At 35.7% G+C, this 24,225-nt stretch overlaps 1 protein-coding gene and 1 long non-coding RNA gene across 5 annotated transcripts in view; one reads left to right on the top strand and one right to left on the bottom strand.

The window, feature by feature from the left end:
• The window catches only part of LOC129393352 (uncharacterized), a 60,956-nt gene extending 38,391 nt beyond the window's left edge, over positions 1-22,565 (top strand). The window contains exon 3 of the long non-coding RNA XR_010113348.1: positions 1,519-22,565. This is a non-coding gene — a long non-coding RNA (uncharacterized LOC129393352). The remainder of the gene's footprint in view (positions 1-1,518) is intronic.
• ELP4 (elongator acetyltransferase complex subunit 4) overlaps positions 1-24,225 on the bottom strand; it is a 274,679-nt gene that overhangs the window by 54,896 nt on the left and 195,558 nt on the right. The window lies entirely within an intron of this gene.

Raw genomic sequence — 24,225 nt, 5'->3', positions numbered from 1 at the left:
TGCCTATTATTTCATTTTATTTTTGTATCGTCCCCATGAGGTAGAGCCTGAGGAAATGGGCCAATATATATTTTTATTGCTAAGTTAGTACATAGATACTAATTGCGGAAACAATCTGTTCAGAGACCATAGAGCTTTGGTACTGATTGTTATTATGGTTTAGTACAGCCATTATAACTTACAGTAGACATCCTACCTCATAAAACATTTTGAAATATACTACACGTATAACTTTCTTAGCCCTTAAAAATGAACAAGCACATTTTAAAATGAGCTACAATTACAATACTCTGTTTCACTAGTTTAAAACCTTTCTTTTGGATTTGATTTTTCTTTGACATTTGGAAGAGAAAGAGAGCCAGGAATACCTTAGAATTTTCTCCTCTAGCTAATAAGACTATTTTGTGCTTTAATATAAATGAATTTATTCTATAATTTCTATCTATTATGAAACAATTCAAATAGAAAGCTCAATATGCCTTCCTAAGATTCATGGTGTAATTTATCACGAGGCAAGGAGATCACACTGTACCCTTTCAACCTAACTTTAATTTTGGTTTCCAAACAATATATATCTCTTTCAAGGTTAAAAGCACTGAAAGTACACATGAACACTAAGGAAAATCTTAAAATTTCCTGAAATGCATTAGCTATCCTATTTATATAACAAATATCTTGTTTGTTTATGATGATCTACATCATTAATCCAGATAAATAAACGTTGAAGTGAAGGGAGCTGGGTTTGCTGTGTTGTCTATTGCCCAGCAACCAATGGTTACAACTGTTTTTCAGCAGAGCACTGCTGCAAAGACTTAGAGCTTTTGCAGCATATGCTACTTTGTGTATCTATATAGATACAGGCAGGAAAGCCTAAGAACTCATACTTACTATTGGTTAGCTGGGTAAATTTGGGGTATTACTTTTTAAAAATCTTACTTCCCTAAAACATTTATGTTTGTCACAGTTAGGGTACTAGGTACACAGAAGCTTTCTAATAGTATCTATATACTTGAAATACTTAATTTTTTGACAAAAGCATAAATGTCTACCAAGTTGATTCTATGCTTTTATTCTTTAAAGGACATTTTTATGAACTTTGAAAAAATTATAACAGTAATATATGCTTATAATAAATATAATGTAAAATACTATATGTATACAAGAAAAACTAAAAATGCCCTTCCTATTCTTAATTCCCTAGCTCCATCCTCTGAGGTAACAACCCTTCAATAGATTACGTATTCTTCAACCTAGCATATCCTTATTAATGATATAAAGCAAATAGCTTTTAAAACCTATAATCATCTTTATTCTATTGTTGGAGATTATTTCTCTTATAAGTTTTGTTTATATGCTTTTTTTGGGAAATAATATAATGGCAGTATTTCATGCTTGATGTAAAGTAACAGGCACTTTATTTTTGAGACAGATGAGCCTCTTTAAATTGAAAAACATACTTGTAGGTCTATGCATAAGATACTGCTTATCATCTCTGCCAACAAATCTGCTATTCAACAGATGTGCACTTAGAGTATCTATTCTGAATGCTTGATGGTATGCAGTGTTTGTGCTACAAAGAAGCTGAAGATACATGCTCTTTCTGTCATCAACCTGTCCTATGGCTGTGGTAAGTTACTACCTTTCTGAGTCTCAGTTTCTTCATTATTCAATAATTCTTCATTATTCGAGCAGTTATTATGTGAAACAATAATAATAGATAATGGGCATATTTCCTACCTTCACCATCAGAGCTTACTAGTCTTTGATATTCTTTAGTGGATACAGTGAAAAGTATAAAGACAAGATAGACACATTTACTATGTTCACTGACATTAATAAATGTTTGGAAGGGAGGGAGTCATGTCCAAGAGTAAGCGAACACAGTAGCTTCTGTGGCTTGGCCCTCTTAGCAGTTTGGAATAATTTACAAACAAAGGAAATGTCCTTTTGACATTCAATAAAAGTGGTAACCTTATCTTCTATTCTTTAAGGAGAAGTGCTATATTAGAAAGAACATGAGACCTGATTCTCCCAAGTCCTCCTTCTCCCATAAACTACCTAGTCTGAGCCAATAAATCAAGATCTCAAATTCTTTTATGTATAAAAAATAATTAATATCAAATCAAACACATTTTTAGTTAGCAGTTACTATGTGAAGCAATATAACAAATGAGACACAGCTTTCCTCATTAGTCTCCCAAATAAAAACTCTACATATGTTCACTTTAAAGTTAAAAAAAAAAACTGTAAAAATAAAGTTCTTTTTCTTTTGAGCCCAAAGCTGAGGACACTGATACTGTCCACAGACAGTGATGTTTCTTAAGGCTACATTCCCAGAGATGACTATAAAATTATGAAATTTGAGCTACTTATTCTTGGCCTTTTATTATAAAAATATATTTCATTTTGAAAATGAGACAAGGCCAAGTGTTAAAAGATATAGCTCAAGCTTAGGCAGTTCAAGAACTATTTCCTACTCAGAAACAGAGTTCATTATAAATTATGTTTCTGTTTGTTTATTATAGAAAAACATAATATTAACATGCAAACCAATACATCAATCAATTCATATTGTATAATTAATCCAGTGGTTCCCCAAGTGTATTTCTTGGAACACTGGTACTGTATGATGGGACTTACATAAAAGATGGTTCTATAATCAAATAATTGTTAAAAATGCTGGGCTAAACAAGGTAATGTGGTGTTTTCTTTTCCATTAGGATTCCCCTTTTTTTTTTCTTTTTGGCCACTGCCCCTTCATTAGGATTTCTATGTTACTTTACAAATTTTAAGTAGAGACCATATTATGCTGAGTTTCCTCAGCATATTTGACCAGAGAATTTTTTGTTGATTTGTAGCATCTGATAGAATTAGCGTTACATAGCAGGCATTTGGAACATGCTGGCATATCCTCTCCTGTAAGATTAGTTACCAAAAATCACAAATGATCCCAATATTGCTTACAGTCTCCCTTTTCATGTGTTCCCCTGTATCCTTGCCCCTTTATTTCTTCCTTTTTAAATTGCTATAATACCAGTTCCCTGGTCTCCTTCCCTCCACCCTCTTCTGCACCTTGTCTAACAGTGAACTTCCCCAAATTTCCATTTCCCACAGCTCACTCTGCTGAAAAGCCTTTCTACTGTACTCATGTTTATAGTCTTCAATTCTGTCCTTGATAACCCCTTGATCTGATGTTCCCAGCCTGCTTTTCTGATCTTATAGCCTGTATTTTCATTAGAAAAAAAGCTTACTCACTTTCCCCAAATCTGTTCCTCAATTTTCCAGATCTCAACCTCTGTTTACATTCTCCTCTGAGATTATCTTTCCTCAATCCTATTCATTTTGCCAAAGTCTATCTGATATACCACCCTCCTTTGTTAAGCATTCTTAGAATCTTAGCCTTTTCTGAAAAGGTAAGGAAACTGACATGTAAAAAATTTTTTTACTGTGTGTCAAGAATTTCTCAAGAACTTGACGCTGCATCAAAAATTACTCCTTCTATCAGCATATAAATATAACGGCATGGGGAGTAGTTGCTTACAGGATGGACCCATCCCTGGCAACAATAGAGACTAAGCAATGCCCAAAGTGAGGCTTCAGCAATTGGACCCAGATACCCTCTAAGGGCGGAAGAGGTATACCCACTACCACAGCCATGGCTCCAACTTAAGAAGTTTCGGGAAGGAATGGCAAGAGTTATGAGGTAACTTGTCTGTGTGGGAAATACAGTGCTTGTGGTGAAAAGATTTTATTTTGTGAAGCTGGTTTCAAAAGTGCTGGGTGGGGCTCCAAGAGACAAACTCAAAGTCTGGCCAAGCTTGCAAGATGAAAAGATTGGCACTCCATTCTCCAGTGAACATCAGTCTAGGCAGAGAATGTGCTTATCTGCCCCTGTTCCTGTCAAGCAAGGCAGGGAGAACTAGAGAGAAATGGCAGGGCAGAGAGAAGGGGTGGTGGTGGAGCAGCTTGCATGACCATGGTCTGGCCTGGCAAGGATGTAGGAAATTCCTGTGGGACAAGCAGGATGAGTTTCACTTGCTGAGTTCAGTTTGCTGGTGTTCTACCCAAGATGATGACCTGCCTGGCAAGGGGAATCCATCAGCAAGAGGCTGGTGAGGCACACCACTGTGGGCAGGAGAGGAGATGTAACAATTGCTGTACCCTGACATCAGAAAGTATGATGTGGATGCCTCAGAGGTAGTCAGAGAAGCAGTCATAATGAACAGCAGACTCTTGAGAGGGCAGCTGTGTAAAGAAACATATGCCTATTCCCACTCTTTCTCCCCTGGCCCAACGAATTGGAGGAACCAGGTCTTGCAAAGAGGAGGGAGAACCACAATCTTTGAACCAGATTTTGCTCTCTAATTCCTTCAACATCTCAAATAGTGAGGATCCTCACTGAAGTCTGCATTGGGAAAAAAGCAGAGGAGATTTTAAACTACATTTGGGATTAAAATTTTAAACAACACTGAATTTTAATAAACAAGTGACCCCAAAGCTGCAGAATAACACAAAGATACATGTAAGGGACAGGAAAAGATTTTACAAAGCACACTTGAAAGCCACAATAAGAACAAATCAAACTGTTTAATGTGTATGTTTCCTGAGTTGAGATGCCTCAATAAACTGGTAAAACCTGTTGGCCATGGCTCTTATTTCACGCTTTTGTATGGTGACATCCTACACTCTGGAGTGAAAGAAAGACTTTGGAAGAAGTAAGTCATGGCCTCTGGCCTGGTCACTTGCAAATCCACAAATAAAGTTAATGAGAATTATTAGGATCTGTCTTGTTGGTGATTTGAAGGCACTGGAGTCAAGGAATTACACGGCTTATTATCTTTAAATTCTTCTATTTTGGAGACATGGCTTTAGACAAGTTGGTCCAGCAATGCCTCCATTATAATTAGTTAATATTTTATAACAGCAGTTTCAATTAAAACAGTGATTTCATAATTACAACTATGATTAAAATGAAAAGGTTGCAGTCAATGTTAGTTTTTATATAAAGAAACATGAAATCACCTTTGATCAGGGAGACAAGAAGAAAATAAAGCCAGCAGTAAGATGTTGGTTGACACGCCCTTTCTTCCCACATCCTTCCTCTTCCCAGTCCAGTCTTCTAGAGGGGCCTAAGCATGCACTAACAATATAAGAGGGGCCTGGTAACTTCCTTTCCACTTCCTTGACCAGGACAAACTGATGGGAAACCCAGTTCTGTCATTAATTAGCTACATAACCTCGGGCTGGGCAATGTGGGGGTAGAGGTGAGGATTAGAGTAGCCATCTATAGAAAGTTTTAAAATGTCACAATTTTTGAAGTATCCATAAATCCCCTTTGCTTTACATTTAATATCTCCAGGCCTTTGACATAGACAACCCTACTTATTTTATAGTTGCATTTAGTGTTTTAACTAGATGAAGGAGACAGCCTATTCACTCAAGGTACCTGCAACCAATTAGGATTTTATCTTCTAGAAATTTGCTTTAAGACAAAGCCTCGAACACTGTACAGTGTTTATAAATGTGACCTGCTTTTTCAGTGCATAAATAAGTTATTTGCTCCTTTTTCAGTTCTCCTATAAGAATCTTTTGGAGGCGGACTGTCAGGGTTTGAATCCTCCATGTGCCCTTTACCACACAGTGATCTTGGGTATCAGTTACTTCAGCTGTAAAATGGGGATAATGATGGCATATACATTAAGGTCTTTGAGGATTAATGAGTTAATACATGTAAAGTGCTTAGAACAATGTCTGGCATAATACATATTAGCCATTATTTTATTGTAGGTAGATTGGGTCTATCCAGCAGGTGGGTCCAGCTTCTTTGGCATCACACAGAAAACTGTGCTTCGAAGGGTCCTGTGTTTGGGGTTTAATGTTCTGTGTTTGCTGTCATGAAATTCCTAATGATTTCATTATTGAATTTATGTTTTGTAAGTGAAGTTTGTGGGAACAATGAAGTATGTGTGGACCTGGGGGAGTGGGTGGCGGGGGGCGGGGGTGGTGTTGGTTACTATGCAGTCCCTGTCCCCTGGCCTCTAGGATGGGTAGTCCATACCTGCTCTGCCATATGCTGGGGCTTCAGCCCTCACAGGATTCCCAGTCTCCTTTCTCCTTCCTTAGTGACTAGTGACTGCTATCACTTTCTGCCTCATTCAGGGCCTAGTTGAGGGTGTAAAAAGGATTAGGGTTGACCCATGGCATCTTGAGATGGGACATGGAGACAGTTGTCCTGCCCTAAACTGGCAGTGCCTCAGGACTTTGGTGGGTGACTGGGCAGGGGTAAGCTTCTTGCCACCTCTCATCCAGGTACCTACCACATTCCAGCATGGAGGCTGCAAAAGCCTTCCAGAGAGGGCTGGGGCAGCGGGCCTGTGGGAGGGTGATGCCTGGCTCGACTTCCCCACTTCTGGTGACCACAGCCCATCAGCTCAGTGGCTGGCAAGAGCAAAAACCTGATACCTAATGGGCTGCTTGTGTCCCAAGTTGTGGGGTGAGACCCACAGGGTCCTGTGAAGTCTGTGCTGAGTATCCCTGTGCCTGAAGGAGCATGACCTTAATTAGCAAATAAATACAGCAATACAGGTAGAGAAAGGGGGAGAGAGAAAGAGAAAGAGAGAGAGAGAGAAAGAGAAAGAGAGAGAGACAGAGAGAGAGAGAGAGAAGAGACACCTTGGGAGAAAGGGAAAAAGTTCATATTTTAGTATTTTTAATGGCAAGTTTTCTGGTTTTTTGAACCACAGGACCCACATTTTCATTTTCACTGGGCCCTGAAAATTATGTAGTCATTCTGTCTGCAAGGCTTACTTTCTTCCACAGAAGGGTTTTACAACTTTTACTAGGCATTTTCACTGAGAAGTCACAGATGATTGATTATTAAACTATCTGAATATAGACAATGTCAATTGTAAGCATCATATGTAAATTTTAAAATGTATAACTAATTTAAAAAACTCATACTAGCTCAATATTTCCAAGATTACCATTCTCTTTATTCCACATAGTGGAAATTAAGTACTGACTCCTCCTTCCTGAATTCTCAAGTCTTAATCATTTGTGTTTTGGACAAAAGAATAAACATTGGAAACAGACAACAACAGCAACAAAAATAATATATTAAGAGTTTTCTGTGGGAAGTTTTCTCTTACTTCCAATGGCCAGGTTGGATAGACGTGTTTTTATCTGAGGAACATTGCAATTATTTAATATTTGAAATATTATGTATGTTTAATAATGATATAAAGTACCATTAAGTTACAATTTTTCACCCAAAATATCAATCAGTATTTTCCACAACAAATATTGTGGAAGCTGCTGGCCACAGGGCTGTGTATTAGGCTGCTGTGGGAACATAATAAAAGCGAGGAAGGCACTGGAGAGGGCCACAGCATCGGTCAGGGAGTAAGTAGTAAAGGTGAACTCATTATCATTACAACAAGTTATAAGTTATTGCCAATTATTTAAATTATAAAGATGGTAAGATCAAGCCTAAAAAGTACATAGAAACAAAATAAACGTATTGTGGAGCCTATGAATTGTACACATTTTTAGTTTGGTAACGTTTTGTTTTTTTCAGTTCAATATCATTTTTAATTGAACCATTTTATCTGAGAAATGATTTGCTCATTTATATTTTCCAATTGATTAATGTCCCCAGGGTCCTGCCAAATTTGAATCTGCTACCCCCAAAATTCCCCACAAGACCTGCCACTGCTTCAGAAGTGTGCTGAATGAAAGAAGGCAAATCCAGATTCCAGCTGAGCAGTCAGGAAGCATCATCATGGGTTGAATGAAAAATCAGGAGTTGAATACACAGTTTTAGAAAGGATATTAAAAAAAAAAAGCCAAGACAGTTAAAAATTCTAACAAACCAAAATCAGTGTTGTGATACAGTACTAATGTTATTTGTGGCTAGAACCTATGTTATATTACATGATCTTATAATTTTCTGTTTCTTTTAATGGCAACAGGTTAATATGCACAAGGAAAATCATGCATACCAAAATCAAAAGGAACCCATTGGCATAAGGCATCTTGGCATCAGACTAGATTTACACACGCTGACATGTCAAAAGCCTTGAAACAGAAACTTCAGAACCTCCTCATGAATGCTGAAGGCAGCTCATTGACTTCATACTAGCTCAAAAGTACATCTTTCCAGGGATGGCATTCAACCACACAATCAAAAAAACTGGCAAACAAAGCCTGAATATGTACTTGGCAGTGAAAGTCTTAAAGCAGAACAAAATATAAGACAGCTTCCAAAGCTGCCAAGTTTCAAATAAGAATCCAAGACTCTAAATACAAAATAGGGAGCAAGGCACATTTTGAATAGCAATTTTGACCGATGGGGCAGAGTGAGCAAATTGAGCAATAGCCTCCATTTCTGTACCATGATCACAAACTCCCCTGGCCTGTCTTCTTAGGCTGGGCAAGAGAGCAAAAGGAACATGATTTCATTCCATCTGGTACTTGGCACTTATCTTCTTTTTGCTTTATCTTGCAGTGCGAATCTGCTTATGCCCTGGTGTCCTCTCCAACTTTTCTTCCTAGCTATGCTGTTCATGTTTCTTAAGAGCAAGGATTGTGCACAGTATGTCACACTTAGTACCACTCACTGGTGGACACTTAACAAGGATATTTTAAATGTTTGGTTGGAATAACCTCAATTGATTACTTAGTACTCCTCTCAGTTAACGTGTAAGTTTCAGTGAGTTCAAATTCTATCAGAAAACTTAAAAAGTTGTAAAGTTTTACTATGCCTTACCAACTACTCCTTTGCTAAGCAACTGAAAGAGACTTTAATTCCTTTAATCTATTTTTTTTTTGGCCTTACTATAGCACAAGGGTGCTGAAGTGCATGCCTGCATCAGCGGGTTACCACTTCACTACAATTCAAGCAAAACAATTTGAAAAAGTGCCAAACTATCTTGGGACTGGGCAGACAATAGTGACCCTTCATGATTCCATGAATAATGTAAACAGGGAACATATTGTCGAGGTCAAAGGAAAGTAAAAAAAAAAGTAACTGCCTAGAAAGAAAAAAGAGGTGTAAGATTTTAGGAGGACAAACAGCATTTGAAATGGAGATCATATTGTTTACATATTAAGTTCCGAGTTTTTGTTTTGCCAGTGCCAAGGCTGTGTTAATTACAATTATTTATCTTAAAGGTTTCTGCAGTCACAGAACTGTGGTGAGAATCTGTGCCTAACTCTTCCCTTCTGCTTGAATAAAAATAGATGATGAAGTAGTCAATATAACTTCACTTCACCAAAACTATGTCAGAGCTTTTAACACAAAAAACACTTGAAAAAAAACAAAGCTTTTTTACAAAAGGCCATTCCAGTGATCATGTAGTGGTGTCTCATTATGATTGTTCCCAATATTTTATTGTGAAAAATTTCAGATATAAGAGAATATGCATTTACACATCACTTAGGTTGTACAAGTAACCGTTCTCTACACTTGCTTTTTCACCTCTCTAAAGATCTATCCACATTCACCAGTCTCTCTAATTTGTGGTGAATTTCAAAGAAAGTTGCAGACATCAGTATATTTTACCCCTAACCACTCCAGCATGCATATCATTAGCGAAAAGTCAGTATTTGTTTATGGTTGTTTTTAAAAAATAGGTTTAATGAGATATAATTCTTATGCTATATAATTCGCCCTATATTTCTTTTTTACATAAAAACTTTTAGTGAAGAAAACATAGAACATTTTTTTCTTCTGTCATTATTGTATGTATCAGATAATACTTGTGGCTTTCAGCTCTGCTGATAAACACAAAGCTACAAGTTTTGGAAAAAATCAAATCCTCAAGTTTGGAAAAGACCACAGACTCTTCCTCCAACCCTAATAAAGTGAGAAATTTCATTATTAGAATGATAAAAACATAATTATAAACCTCAACTTCAAATCTGAGCCATTAAGACAAATGATGTTTCATCTATAACCATTCCACAAAAACTCTGCCAATGTATGCCATGCATCCACATACTTCAAACTACCACAGTTTTATGCCTATTTACAGGTACAGATTTTCTTTTCTTTCTTTTTTTTTTTCTTTTTCAGGGTCTTGCTCTGTCACCCAGGCTGGAGTATTGCAGTGGTGCAACATGCCTCACTGCAGTCTCAACCTCTCGGGCTCAAGAGATCCTCCCCTCAGCCTCTCAGAGTAGCTGAGACCACAGGCACACACCACCACACCTGGCTAATTTTTAAATTATGCGTAGAGACGAGGTCCCAATATGTTGCCCAGGCTGGTCTCAAACTCCTGGGCTCAAGTGATCCTCCCACCTTGCTCTCCCAAAGTACTAGGATTACAGGTGTGAGCCACTGTGCCCAGGCTGTACTTTCCAAATATAACTGTACAGCATCACCCATTGCATATACTCTTGTACACTGTGACCTTGCTCCTCCACAATTAAGTGTCAGGGCTTAATTTTTCTCCCCTTGAATCTGAGTGAACTTGTTATTGTTCTAATCCATAAAGTACGGCAGATGTGATAGCTTTGTCAGTTTTGAGATGAGTCATTAAAGGCAATGCATCTTGTTTACTATGACACTAGCTTTTGGAGCCTAAGCTGCCATCTAAGCAGTTTGACCATCATGTAAGAAGTGACCACCATGTGTGAGGAAGTCCAGGTCACATGCAAAGGCTACACACAGGTGCTCCGGAAGACAGCTCCAGTTGAGGTCCCAGTGGACAGTCAGCATCAAGCATTACATAGGTCAGTGAAGACACTCCTAGTTGATTCCAAACTGTAGCCATCAAATTTTTCCAACTGAGTACCTAGGTACCATGGAATAGTGCATCCAACAAGCATGCCTGCTGTTCCCTATACAAGTTCCTGACCCACAAAAGCCTTGAATGTAATGAGTGTTTTCCATAACTATGTTTTGCGGTGGTTTAATACACAGCAATAATCACCAGAATAGCCCTTTTTTACTCCTCATTCTGCAAAGCAAACCAGAAAGCACCACTGTTTTAAAAAGAAATATAATTTTTCTTGGGCAGGTATATCTGCATATAGAAAATATCTTGCAAGATATCACCTCAGATGGTTAATATTAAGGTCTACATTTAGGTGGGCAGAAATTTTATAAAGTACTGCTCTAAGAATTTCATGTTTGTGAGTTCTAGCTACTGGTTTGATTGTAACGCTATTTGCCTATATTCAGAAATAAACACAGCCTAAAGTAGCACATATGAAAAGAGAGTTTTAGGAGCTGGGCTCAGTGGCTCACGTCTGTAATCCCAGCACTTTGGGAGGCTGAGGCAGGTGGATCTCTTGAGTTGAGGAGTTTGAGACCAGCCTGTGCAACATAGTGAGACCCCGGGTCCATTAAAGAAAGGGTGGGGTGTAGTTGATTGTAAGCTCAATATGAGTCAACTATGGATGCGGTTATCAAAAAACTAATATATTCCCAGGTCCATAAATAGAAGCACTATGATGATGTCATTTTTTCAGAATAATGATTTTAAATGTATAAAATAAAATACACTAAATTACAAAGGAAATAAACTTCACTGAAATGTTATCAAATAATAAATTCTCTCTCTTTTTTTTTTTTTTGAGACACAGCGTCACTCTGTCTCCCAGGTTGGTGTCCAGTGGCACAATCTCGGCTCATTGCAACCACCGCCTCCTGGGTTCAAGCGATTCTTTTGCCTCAGCCTCCCGAGTAGCTGGGACTACAGGCGTGTGCCACCACACCCAGCTAATTTTTGTATTTTTAGTAGAGATGAGGTTTCACTGTATTGGCCAGGCTGGTCCTGAACTCCTGACCTTGTGATCCGCCCGCCTCAGCCTCCCAAAGTGCTGGGATTACAGGCGTGAGCCATTGTGCCTGGCCATAAATTTTTATATAACCATCTATCTGCACATTTTTATTAACCATTGAATAACAAGAATAGCCATGGGCCTGATACTAATATATTACAAATGAGGTAAGTAATACTTTGAGACAGCAATAAATGTATGAAAAAGTCTATGATTTCTGTTGACGACAGTCACAGTTACTGCTAATGTGACTGCGGTTGGTTGCCTATGTTTATAACTAAGAAAATGCTACGTTTCAGTGGGAGGCTAGTAAAAATAAACATGTACATTTCTTTTCAATCCAAGTTCCTGGAACTCCCAAATTCTATCCACAGACTCCTTGTTCTTAAATCCCTTCAATTCCTTCATTTATCTATGATTCCTCAGGTTTACGGCATTTGTGGCCATCTCATTCAATTTTTTTTTCCTGCTGCCAAATTAACAAGTTGGGGGGAAAGTTTAGAATAAAAGATGCATGAGACTCCTGGTTTGAGCAATTTCTTATATTTAGAACTGTTCATTATCTTCTCACTGGTCAATAGAATCTCATCCATTATTCCAGTCCTAGTTCAAGTCCTACTTTTTCTAGTAATGTATAATATGATCCATAAAGATTTCTCTTTTCTCTGAATTCTTACTGCACTTGGCATCAATTTACCTTAATTTTAGCACTTAATTAATCTCTATTTCATTCACTATCAGTTTTGTCTTCTCATCTAAACAGGGAGGTTTATAGAAATTGAGAATGTTTGTTATTTTGTATTATCCAAAGCATACTGCTAGGTACATTGCAGGTACTTGATATATCCTTGTATAATGCTTATCCTATTGGTAAGGTTGTCCAGCTACATAAATCATCTATATTGCAATGGGAAACTGAAACTACATGTATTATTTCTTACTATCACTCTCAACTACAATGGATCACTGATGGGCTACACACAGTATTCCTTGATATTAATAATAACACTTATATGGCATTTATGTGCCAGATACTCTTCTAAGCACTTTGCATATTAATCTTATCAGCCCCATGATATAGAAACTATATTTATCCCCATTTTACAAATGAGAAAACTGAGGCATAGACAAATTAGTAAAGAGACAGAATGTAAAAGCAGATATTCTTTTCCAGAGCCAGTGCACTTAACCACTACACTATACTGCTACTCATGATCCTCATAAATAAAGAACTAGGCAGAGCACGGTGGCTTGTGCCTGCAATCCCGGCACTTTGGGAGGCTGAGACAGGGGAATGGTTTGAGGCTAGGAGTTTGACACCATCCTGGGCAACATAACAAAATCTTGTCTCTACCAAATAAATAAATTAGCTGGATGTGGTGGTGTGTGCCCGTAGTCCTAGCTACTCGGGAGGCTGAGGCAGGAGGATGGTTTACAACCCAGGAATTTGAGGCTGCAGTGAGCTACGATCATGCCACTGCACTCTAGCCTGGGTGACACAGCGAGGCCCTGTCTCAAAAACAAACAAACAAACAAACAAACCTCCTTGTATTAATATATATCTCTAACTTTACATGAAATCACTGGTTTGACAGTTAGCTCTTCTTCTGCTAAACTCCTATATCCCTTAACTGTGTAATCATTAACTCAGCCCTTGTACTGTTTGAATTTTATTTTAGTAAAGCAGTTACCATCTATTGAGTGCTTGCTCTGTGTCAGATCCTAGGCTAAGTGACTTAATGTATAGTTACTCTTTGTAACAACCCAATGAGGCAGGAAAGGAAACCTAGGCTCACATATAAGTAGCAAAAGATTAGGCAGTAAAAGAGCAAGGATTCTAACCTAAAGCTGTCTGACACCAGAATTCATGCTTTAAAACACTTATGCTATGTGTTTAGCCTTATTTCTACAACTAGATTACAAATTCCTTGAAGGCAGGGATTATGTCTCATACTTGCTTGTTGGTTCCACAATACTTTGAATGCCTGATCTTAATATTTAGAAATTGTTTCTTGATTGATACAACTGACATTTCACACAATTTAGCGTGCTGTAACATGAACACATTGGAATCTCTCAGTAACTGTGTGCATGTCTTTTGGGAAGCTACCTACATTTTTCCATCTTCAGCTTCTTATCTTTAAAAGGAAAATACAGCTAATAATAGGAGTGTTTAAATATTAAAAGGTAATAATATCTTAATATATTTATTATAGTGTCCGCCACATAGAAAGTAATCAACTAATTCTGGCTTCTTATTCCCTTCTTTGAAATACAGTTTTTTTGGCCATGTCCACAAAGACTAATTTTATTAAGCATTTTTTATAAAACTGATTACATTTGGTTGTACAATTTTAATTTACAGCATTTAGTCTAATTTCTCTTTCTTCTTTTTCTCAAATTCATCTAAAATGAGAAATATTAGTTTATTTTAAATCTGAGAAAGAGTTGCCATCTGAGCCAACGAAGTGGTTCGTCCATCTCTATGAACTATCATAGTGGTTACTGATGAGTAAAAATGAAAGAAATGTGTGGTAGGCAGAATAACAGTCCTCAAAAAATGTCCACACCACAGTCTTTGGAACCTGTAATGTGTTACCTTACATGGCAAAGAGGAATTAAGGTGAAAGATTGAATTAAGGTTGCTGATTGGTCGACCTTAAAATAGGAAGATCTTGGTTTATTTAAGTGGGTCCAATGTAATTACAAGGATCCTTAAAAGTGAAGGAGAGAGGCAGAAAAAAAACCAGAGAGTTGGTAACATAAGGACTCAACCCAATGTTGCTCGCTTTGAAAACGGAGGAAGAAGCCATGAGCCAAGGAATGCAGGCAACCTCTAGAAGCTGGAAAAGGCAAGGAAATAGCTTCTTCCTTGGACCATCCAGGAGGAACGTAGCTGTGCTGACCCCTTTTTGGACCTCTGCCTGCCAGAACCGTAAGAAAATAAATTTGTATTGTTCAACCCACTAAAATTACAGCAATTTTTCATAGCAGCAATAGAAAACTGGTACAGCATGTAAATTCCACAAATTTGGAATTGTGTAAAAACAAATATGGTTTTAAACAACTTTTAAGAAACAATATGAGTCAACAGTGATATTTCTCTTGATTGTACTGGAAGAAGTAAAATGAAATATAGTAAACATCACTGCAGAGTCATTACTAACATTTACTTTTAACTAGCTGAGTTAGAAATAAAAAATTTTTCTTTGCAATTTATATTTTAGTCACTAGAATGTCCTTCTGTTTGTGAACATGATAAAAAAAATCTAAGGAAATAAATTTAATTACAGCAAGAGATTTTTGTTTGGACAAAAAGAAGGTATTTTTCATTCTATTATTATCATGCCTAAAATACTACCTTGGCTAACTGTTACTAAAATGTATTGCCTGGCTCTCAAATCCCTACATCTTACCAGACTTAAGCAGTTTTACATCCAAAATGAAACTTATGATTAATCATACAGTGCTGGTCTTTTCTATACCGTCACAGACACTGGTCACCCCTAAATCTCTTAAAATATTTCTACTCTGCTTGGCATGTTCTTTCTCTTCTCTGTCCATTCAGCACAAACTGTCCTTCTCTAAGCACTTATATAGCATTCCTATTCTCTAACTACATTTTAGCTTCTATTGCACATTATTGTTTGTTATTTGCATTCTAATCATTATATTGCAGGTTTGTATGTTTAGTTTCCCTGTTACCTCCCCTTGAGGAGAGAAGAAGGTTGATAGGTCCACAGGGGTTTATTATATTATTCTCTACTTTTGTGTATGTTTGAAATTTTCTATAATAGTTAAAAATAAATACAACTAACTTGGGTAGGTACTCTTCTATCTGTAAAGCTTTCTTTCAGTGTCTAGGTTTCTCCTTGCCTAACACTGTAAGGTTGGTGGAATTGAGTTTACCTCTAAAGTTACAGCTCTTTTGGTTGAGGAAACATGGCATAAATATATAATAATATGATGCTCAAAGGGTCATGGCCTTATCTAACATTAATAGTAGATTTCTATAAATTAGAGTATATTATGCAAGATAAAACTTTTACCATAGCTCAGTAAAGAGAAGCACAAATAATTTAACTTACTGGTCAATTGTTTGTATAATCATTATACTTTGAAATATTTGCTTCAATGTTATTGATACAGAATTCCTTGTTAGCATATTTCTGGCAAGAAATGATTGAGGCAGAAGGTTTTCATCAACATTTGATAAAGAAAAAGTTAGAATCAACAGTAAAACTTACCATTGCTAGATTATACCATAAAGTATTAACAACACAAAATGTTAATTAATTTCTAATTCTCTATTCTATTATTTAGATTTCATGAAGGTTGATTGGACTTGATCCATCGTTTTACGGAAAATTAATTATTTCAAATACATGCACCACTTTATGCAACCTGCCTGATTTGCATTGAGGAAAATTCAGCAGAAGTAATTGAGGCACAAGCAAATACTGGCACTGACTGAACTCAATTTTCATTCCAAATTTCTGCAAAATCCCAAGGCACAACAATATCAGATGCAAGGGGGAAAACAAACAAAAGCAATGTGAAAAGGGAACATGAAGAGAGAATATTACAAGAATCAGAGAACAAAGGGATTGCAAAACTATTTTAGTGGCATAGATGAGCAGTGAGGGCTTCATTCAGGCAAGGTGGAATAAGATATCATATGGCATCCTGACAATTGATGTCTTCATTTAAATGTAAGAATTTACATTCTAATTAGAAAGAATTTACATCTTAATCAGAGGCAGCTGTATTATCTTGTTACTGTTTTTTTCAAAGGTAATGAACTAAAGTACTGCTGTGCTTTTTCAACCAGAAACTAAATAGACAGCATCCAGTGCTATTTTATAGCTTACCTGCTGTAAGCTGTTATTAATATTTTCAAAGATTAAATTCTAACCAAAATCTCTTAAAAATGAAAATTGTATTTGACATCACTAGAATAGTATGATAAAGATATTCAAAGTATTTAAACAAATCCTTTTTACCTTGTATTTTAAATGTACTTATTTATCAAGCTAATAGAAGCCTCTTAGGATTTATTAATATAATATTGTTTTCATTTTGGGGGATGTAGAAAAGCTACTATTGCAGATACGTATTACCTGGTGAAACCTGGTTGCTCTCAAACTTATCTCTGGTTACAAGAGATCATTTACTAAATATAAAACTTTGCCTTATTAAGAATATTTAAGTTAACACAGGTTCTTTTGTATTTCAATGATATTTAACAAGGAAAGATAACATATACTTAAAACAGAGTATTATCATTGAATTTTATGTGATTTCATTACTTCCACACTAATAACATTTAAAAATATAATGCTTCACAAACGTACACAATTCTGTTGGTGTCTAGTATTGCCATAGTTAGTGAAATTAAAGGAAATAATGCATTCTAATTTGTAATGTTATATTCTAGGTTGTTCATAATGATGGTAACTAGACCTAGGTATTGGTAGTTGGTGATAGCTTTGCAAAATCAAGCCCATCATTCATATGAGAATCAACATGAGCTCACTGACCCATGGTTTAGAAGAAATTGGGCTTGGCCTAAAAGAAATCAAGCAGAAGAAAATTACAAGTGTTAATAAAAATGTAAAATGCCACCTTTGTCTCTAGCACTATGCATCTTTAGGTTATTGATACTTATTTTCATCAGCTGCATCATTAATATGGCGTTGTAGTATGGGCCAGTTGATAATTTGCAGGTTTATGATTTAATTCATTAGGTAATTTTTTTAAATAAAGTGAAAGGAAGGAAAATAATAAAAAGACCAAGGCTGTACCTACTATTAATAGTTTATTAAATAAATGACTAATTTGGTTAGTTTGGTCAAAATATTTAAAAATTGTAGTCTAAAATAATGCAGAGGTACATATTTATCTTTATCATCATAAACTTTCTAAATCTATACATATAAAATAAAAATATATAATATTCGAATGTGCTGTATTTTACCAAAAATATAACAGAATAATTTCAGGTAAATTTTAAAAGATTAAATTAGTTTTAAGGTGGCATTTTCTTAACCTAGGCCACTCTGATGACAAAGAGGAGATAATTATTAGTTCACTGGTGCTTTTTCTTGTATTTCTACTAAAGACAATTTATAGAGGAAATGATTCAGATGGGTCTGACTGAATTACTGGCTCTGAAAGATGGCTTTATACTGCTGTCAGAAGCCGTCAGCCCACTTTCGAAACGTTTATTTGTCTATGGCTCTTCTGTGAATGATTTGTTATAAGGGCACTTAACACTACCACATGGTACACACAGTGTCTTCATTTTCAAAAGTGTCCCAGATAAGTTTTTGATTACCTCTAGGTTTTATGGAACCTGTTTGCATTTTCATAAAGAATCTCTAAAAATAAAGTACACTTTGTTTTTTACATTTATGTATCATCCAAGCGTAATATAAAAGACTTACAGTTAGAGTGTAACAGAGTCTCATATTTACTGTAACCATAAATATTCATATCCAATCTAAAAGAGCATAGAGAACTATAATACAAGATTCCTCTTGCTTTATATCTTGTTTCCCTAATCATTTTTGATTTGGACTGTCACAATTGTTTCCTAATTAGACTCCGTGCTCATAGTTACCTCCCCATCTATTTCTTACTTCATGGAACCAACAGCCTAAAGTCACGGGTTCTAGTCTCCCCTATTATATTGTAAGCTCTATTACTTACATGATACAGTACTTAAATGCTTGGATAGTTACATGAAAAGATATGGATTGTAATACTGATTATGTCGCTCTCTGTGTCTTATTCTTCTCATCTGTATGCTGAAGAGGTATCCAAAGACCATTTATGCCAATGAACTCTTTTCTTCTGAAATTCAATGATTCTTACTCTTCATGTCTACTTATTGTGTTTTAGTTATTTCATATTTTTTTTTTTTCTTTTTCAGATGGGGTCTCTGTCTGTCACCTAGGCCGGAGTGCAGTGGCACGATCTGGACTCACTGCAACCTCTGCCTCCAAGGTTCAAGCAATTCTCCTGTCTCAGCCTCCAGAATAGCTGGGACTACAGGCATGTGCCACAATGCCTGGCTGATTTTTGTATTTTTAGTGGAGACAGGGTTTCACCATGTTGACCAGGCTGGTCTTGAACTCCTGGCCTCAAGTGATCTGCCTGCCTTGGCCTCCCAAAGTGTTGGGATTACAGGCGTGAGCCACCATGCCCGGCCCTTATTTCATATCTATGAACACATCATTCTTCCTTCAATCTCAACTCAAAAATGTATTGTTGCCTCTTTCTGTCCATACAAATCTTGTTCATTTTTCAAGACCTATTTAAAGTGTATCTTCTCCACAATGTTGCTCTGATCATGCTGGCCAACAGTAATTTCCCCCTTGTCTAATTCACGTATTCAACCAATATTTATTGAGTGCCTACTCTTTTTCAGGCACTATAGCAGGTGCTGGAGATGCAAAGAATGAATAAGAGAAATATGGCCCCAGTATAAAAAGGGCTTATAATATAGTGGGGAAGACAGATAAGAAACTAGCAACAAAAATTAAAGACTGTGATAAGTGCAAGGAAGGCAACAAACAGTTTGCTGAGGGGGTGTGCACATGTACACTGTATATATAGCATGATCAGAGAAGGCTTGTTTCCTACAGCATTCTCAATACATAGTAATAATTAATAATTTAATCTATTATTATCTTAAATTGGTATTTGACACATTGTGATTGTAAATCTTACTTCCCAAGCTAGATTGCAGTAACAATGATAATTATTGTTTTGGCTAACATACATTGAGTATTTAAAATATGCCAGTTATTGTATTAGGCAATTCATGTGTATTTTATCATTTAATCCTTAGAACAAAATAGGTATTTTTATTATTATCTTATTTTATTCAAGATAAGGAAATAAGGACGTAGAGTCAAACTAAGATACTTTCTTTAAGTCAGACAATTAGTAAATGGCAGAGGTGGGACTAAAATCCAAGTCCGCAGATACTGAGGTGTGGTATATTAATTACCACGATAAACTCTTTCTTGGGGGGAGGGATCATATTTTACGAGACTTGGTATCATTACAGAGTAATAAACAATGCTTTCCACATACTTAGCAATTCCCTGATAATGAGTAACTGAATACGTGAAACTTGGGTCATTCGGTAAGTATTACACTTCCTTAGGAGCAGTTTTTCAGTTTTAGCATAAACTTAACTAGCACCTGAAGACTAATCTTGGAAACACAGACCCTTGGATTGAAAATCCTATTTAAAAGTATTTCAAATCTATAGTTTGTAATATGACGTATCATCAATTTGTTCCTAACTGACACCAGGTCGTATGCATATGCTTTCCTACTCAGGACCCTTGGTTTTGGGTAAACCTCATACCAGCAATTGCCCATTTTGAACTTATATTCTTTCAAATGATTTTGACTCAAATACTAAAAATATTCAATGACAGGATGTATAGATCAGAGAGTTGTTACAGAGTAGAAAATTTAATAAAATCAATTAATCATGGACCTCCTGTCATAGAATTACAGTTAGATTTCAGATATTTTAAAGACCAAAAGGATAATGCTGATGAAAGTCTAAATTTTAATCTTACATATAAAAGAAAAATTGGGGAATTAAATCACATTTTTACTACAAACAAAATCTTGGATGTCAATAACAACTTTCCTTGCATAATTATTCAATTAGTTACACTAACAGTGGAAACTTTAGGCAACAGGTAATTCAAAGGAGCAGCTTTAAAATATATATATTTGATTCAGAATATACTTCAGCATTGTTTTTATTATGGCTTTCTTAGGAAGAAATTAAAAGTTAGTTGACTTCTGTGACTTAATTTACTGATCAACTTTCTTACTGCTGGGTAAAACCAGCATCTTCTCTTAAGACATTCATACTGAGATACTAGAAATCAGAGCTTAACAAGCACCAGTTTATAAATTTGTTGGTTCTCGCTTTTATTGGAACTCATTGATAACTTTTTGATCTCCAGATCTGGTCAGAAGTATATTATTTAAATAAAAGATCCTTTAAAAAAAAGGTCCTTAGGCCAGGGAATGAGGTGTTACTGTCAATAAAAACTTATTTTTGATTCAGATAATCTTAAATGTGTATAATACACTTGTAGATAACTGAGAGTTGGCTTTAAAAATTATGTCTTGGATGCTATACTGCTAAAATTGTGAAATATAAACCTAAATATCAAGGTTACATTTCATGGGCTTACATGAAAACCATCTGAGATGAAATCAAACTCTGATGGCTTTGTTGTGGCTTGAGAACATCATGATGCTTTAAGGATATAAAAGAGGAGAAGTAGAAGGTTTCCCTGTAGGAGATACTACTCTGGGAGCTGAAAAGGAATTATTTAGTTAGGGGGAAAATGTAAAGAGTTACATGTCCAAGAAGACTGAATGGCAAAGGCCCTGTGGTAGAAGAGAACGATGATATTTTTAAAAAATTGAAACTAAAAAATAAAAGAATGAGTGGTAGGCTGTAATAATGCTCCTGCTTATCCTTGAAGATGTACATGTCCTAATTCCTGGAATCCGTGAATGTTCCTTTACATAGCAAGGAGGACTTTTCATATGTGATTAGGGATCCTGAAATGGGGAAATGATTGCCCTGGGCACAATATAATCACAAGAGTCCTTATAAAAGGAGGACGAAGGGTAAAAGTCAGAGAGGCCATGTAATGATGGAAGCAGAGGTTAGAGTGATGAGGCCATAGCCAAGGAATGCTGGTAGTTTACAGAACTGGAAAATGGATTCTCCTGTAAAGCTTCCAGAAGGAACCAGTCTTGCTGATACCTTGACCTTAATCCTTTGAGATCCTGACTGTGGACCTCTGACCTCTAGAATTATAGGGAAATAATTTATGTTATTTTAAGCCACTAAGTTTGTGGTGATTTTTTATAGCAGTAACAGAAAAATAATATAAAATTAGTCATATATCACTTGTATAATTTAAAGAAAAAAGAAAATACCAACCATTCAAGTAGAATTGATGAATTCTTGCCATGGAATTATATTAACATAGTAAATTACAGAAGGTATTATAAAATAATACATTGTTATAGAATAAAAGGAAATAATAAAACATAAGTATCATTAAATTTTCCACACTTACAACATACCAAGATGATTCAGTATTTTTTGTATACGTTATAAAAGTATATTGTTAATAGATTACACGTGGCAAAATGAGGTCTTTGACTACATTTTCAGTTGAACATCAAGGATATTGCTAGTAACATGAACTGTAAGGTTTTATTTCATATATATACTTACATGAAATTATATATATCTGGTATTAAATATTACGTATTACACTGTTGGTGGGAATATAAACTCGTGCAGCAACTATGAAGAATAGTATGAAGGGTTCTCAAGAAACTGCAAATGAAACTACCATATGATCCAGCAATCCCACTACTGGGAATTTCTCCAAAGGAAAGGAAATCATTACATTAAAGAGACATCCGGACATCCACGTCTACTGCAGCACTATTCCCGATAGCTAAGATATGAAGTCAACCTAGGTGTCCAAAAAAAGATGAATAAAGAAAATGTGGTGTATACATACACAATGGAATAATATTTAGCTATAAAAAAGAATGTAATCCTGACATTTGCAGCAATGTGGATGGAACTGGAGGACATTATATTAAGTGAAATAAGCCAGGAACAGAAAGTTAAACACCACCTGTTCTCACTCATATGTGGGAGCTAAAAATGTTGATGTCATAGAAGTATTATAAAAAGTAGAACACAGGTACTAGATGTTGGGATGGGTAGTTGGAAGGGAAGGCGAGGGAGAGACTTGTTAAAGGATGTACATTTATAGCTAGATAGAAGTTATAGTGTTCTTTTTCTGAAAATATTAGATAAAAGTTAAAATATATGAATTAAATATATAAATATATAAAATTAATTAAATTAAATATATCATTAATTATTAATTATATTAATTTAATATATTAAATTAAATATATAAACAAATTAAATTAATTACATATATAAATTTATAAAAATAAATATAATATTTAATTAAAACTTTTTTTTGGTAGAGATGGGGTCTCACTATATAGACTAGGCTGGTCTTGAACTGCTGGCTTCAAGCAATCTTCCCACCTTGGCCTCTCAAAGTGTTGGGATTATAGGCATGAGCCACCATGTCTGGCCTTAAGTTCTAGTATTCTATACCACTGTAGGATGACTAGAGTTGAAAATAATATATCATTTCTAATAGCAGAAGGAAGATATTAAACATTCCCAGCACAACGAAATAATAAACGTTTGAGATGATGGGCATGCTAATTATCCTGAGCTAATCCCTATGTATTTATTAAATGCATCAAAACATTACTATGTGCCCTATGAATATGTACAATTATTATATGTCAATTTAAAAAGTAAAAAAACACAACATATAAAAATGCAACGTATTTTTATTAAAAATATTATATTCATGACCAGCCTTGGAAATCCTTTATTTATAAAAAATAAAAAATCAGCCAGGAGTGGTGGTGTGCACCTGCAGTCCTAGTTACTCAGGAGGCTGAGGCAGGAGGATCACTTGAGCCTAGGAGTTTGAGGTTACAGTGAGCTATACTTGTGCCACTGCACTCTTGCCTGGGTGACAGAGCAAGACCCTGTCTCTAAAAAAATAAACAAACAAAATTTTAAAAAAATTATGTATTGTATGTATAGAAATATATCAGTCTGAAAATTTACCATGTAGAATGTCAAACATTTATGATGTTTAAATATCACAAAGGTTAATGCAGATTTCTTGTCTCTAGAGAAAATAATAGACATATTGATAATGGTGGTCCACTTTTTCCTTTAAGAGGAAGTTAGAACTAAGACATAACCATTATTATTATTTATTAACATTGGTAATAACTACAGTTGCAGAGAAGTTTTAATCTGCAATATTTTTTGAATAAATAATTAAAATGTCAAAATAAAAAGATTCTGAACCTGTATGTTTAAGTGTATAAAGCAGTAGTTTTAAAATCTGTGTTTGTCGCAATCCAAAGTTCCTAGCAACAAAGCAATTAAACATAAGTACATTTATATGGTATTCTGGTTTGAATGTGTCCCTCAAATTTCATGTGTTGGAAACTTAGTCCCCAGATTCATATGTTAATGGTATTTGACAGTGGGGCTTTTGGGAGGTAATTAGGATTAGATAAGGTCATCAGGGTGGGGCCCCATGATGGGACTGGTGGCTTTATAAGAGGAGGAAGAGAGACCTGAGCTGACATGCTCTTGCCCTCTCACCATGTGGTGTTCTCTGCCATATTATGATGTAGCAGGAAGACCCTTGCCAGATGTTGGCGCCATGCTCTTGGACTTCCCAGTCTCCAAAACCATGAGCCAAATAAACTTCTGTTCTTTATAAATTACCCAGTTTCTGGTAT

Source organism: Pan paniscus, chromosome 9, assembly GCF_029289425.2.
Source record: "Pan paniscus chromosome 9, NHGRI_mPanPan1-v2.0_pri, whole genome shotgun sequence".
NCBI classification, from domain to species: Eukaryota; Metazoa; Chordata; class Mammalia; order Primates; family Hominidae; genus Pan; species Pan paniscus.
Note: the sequence above shows the minus strand (reverse complement) of the source record. Positions and strands in the feature narration are given on the sequence as shown.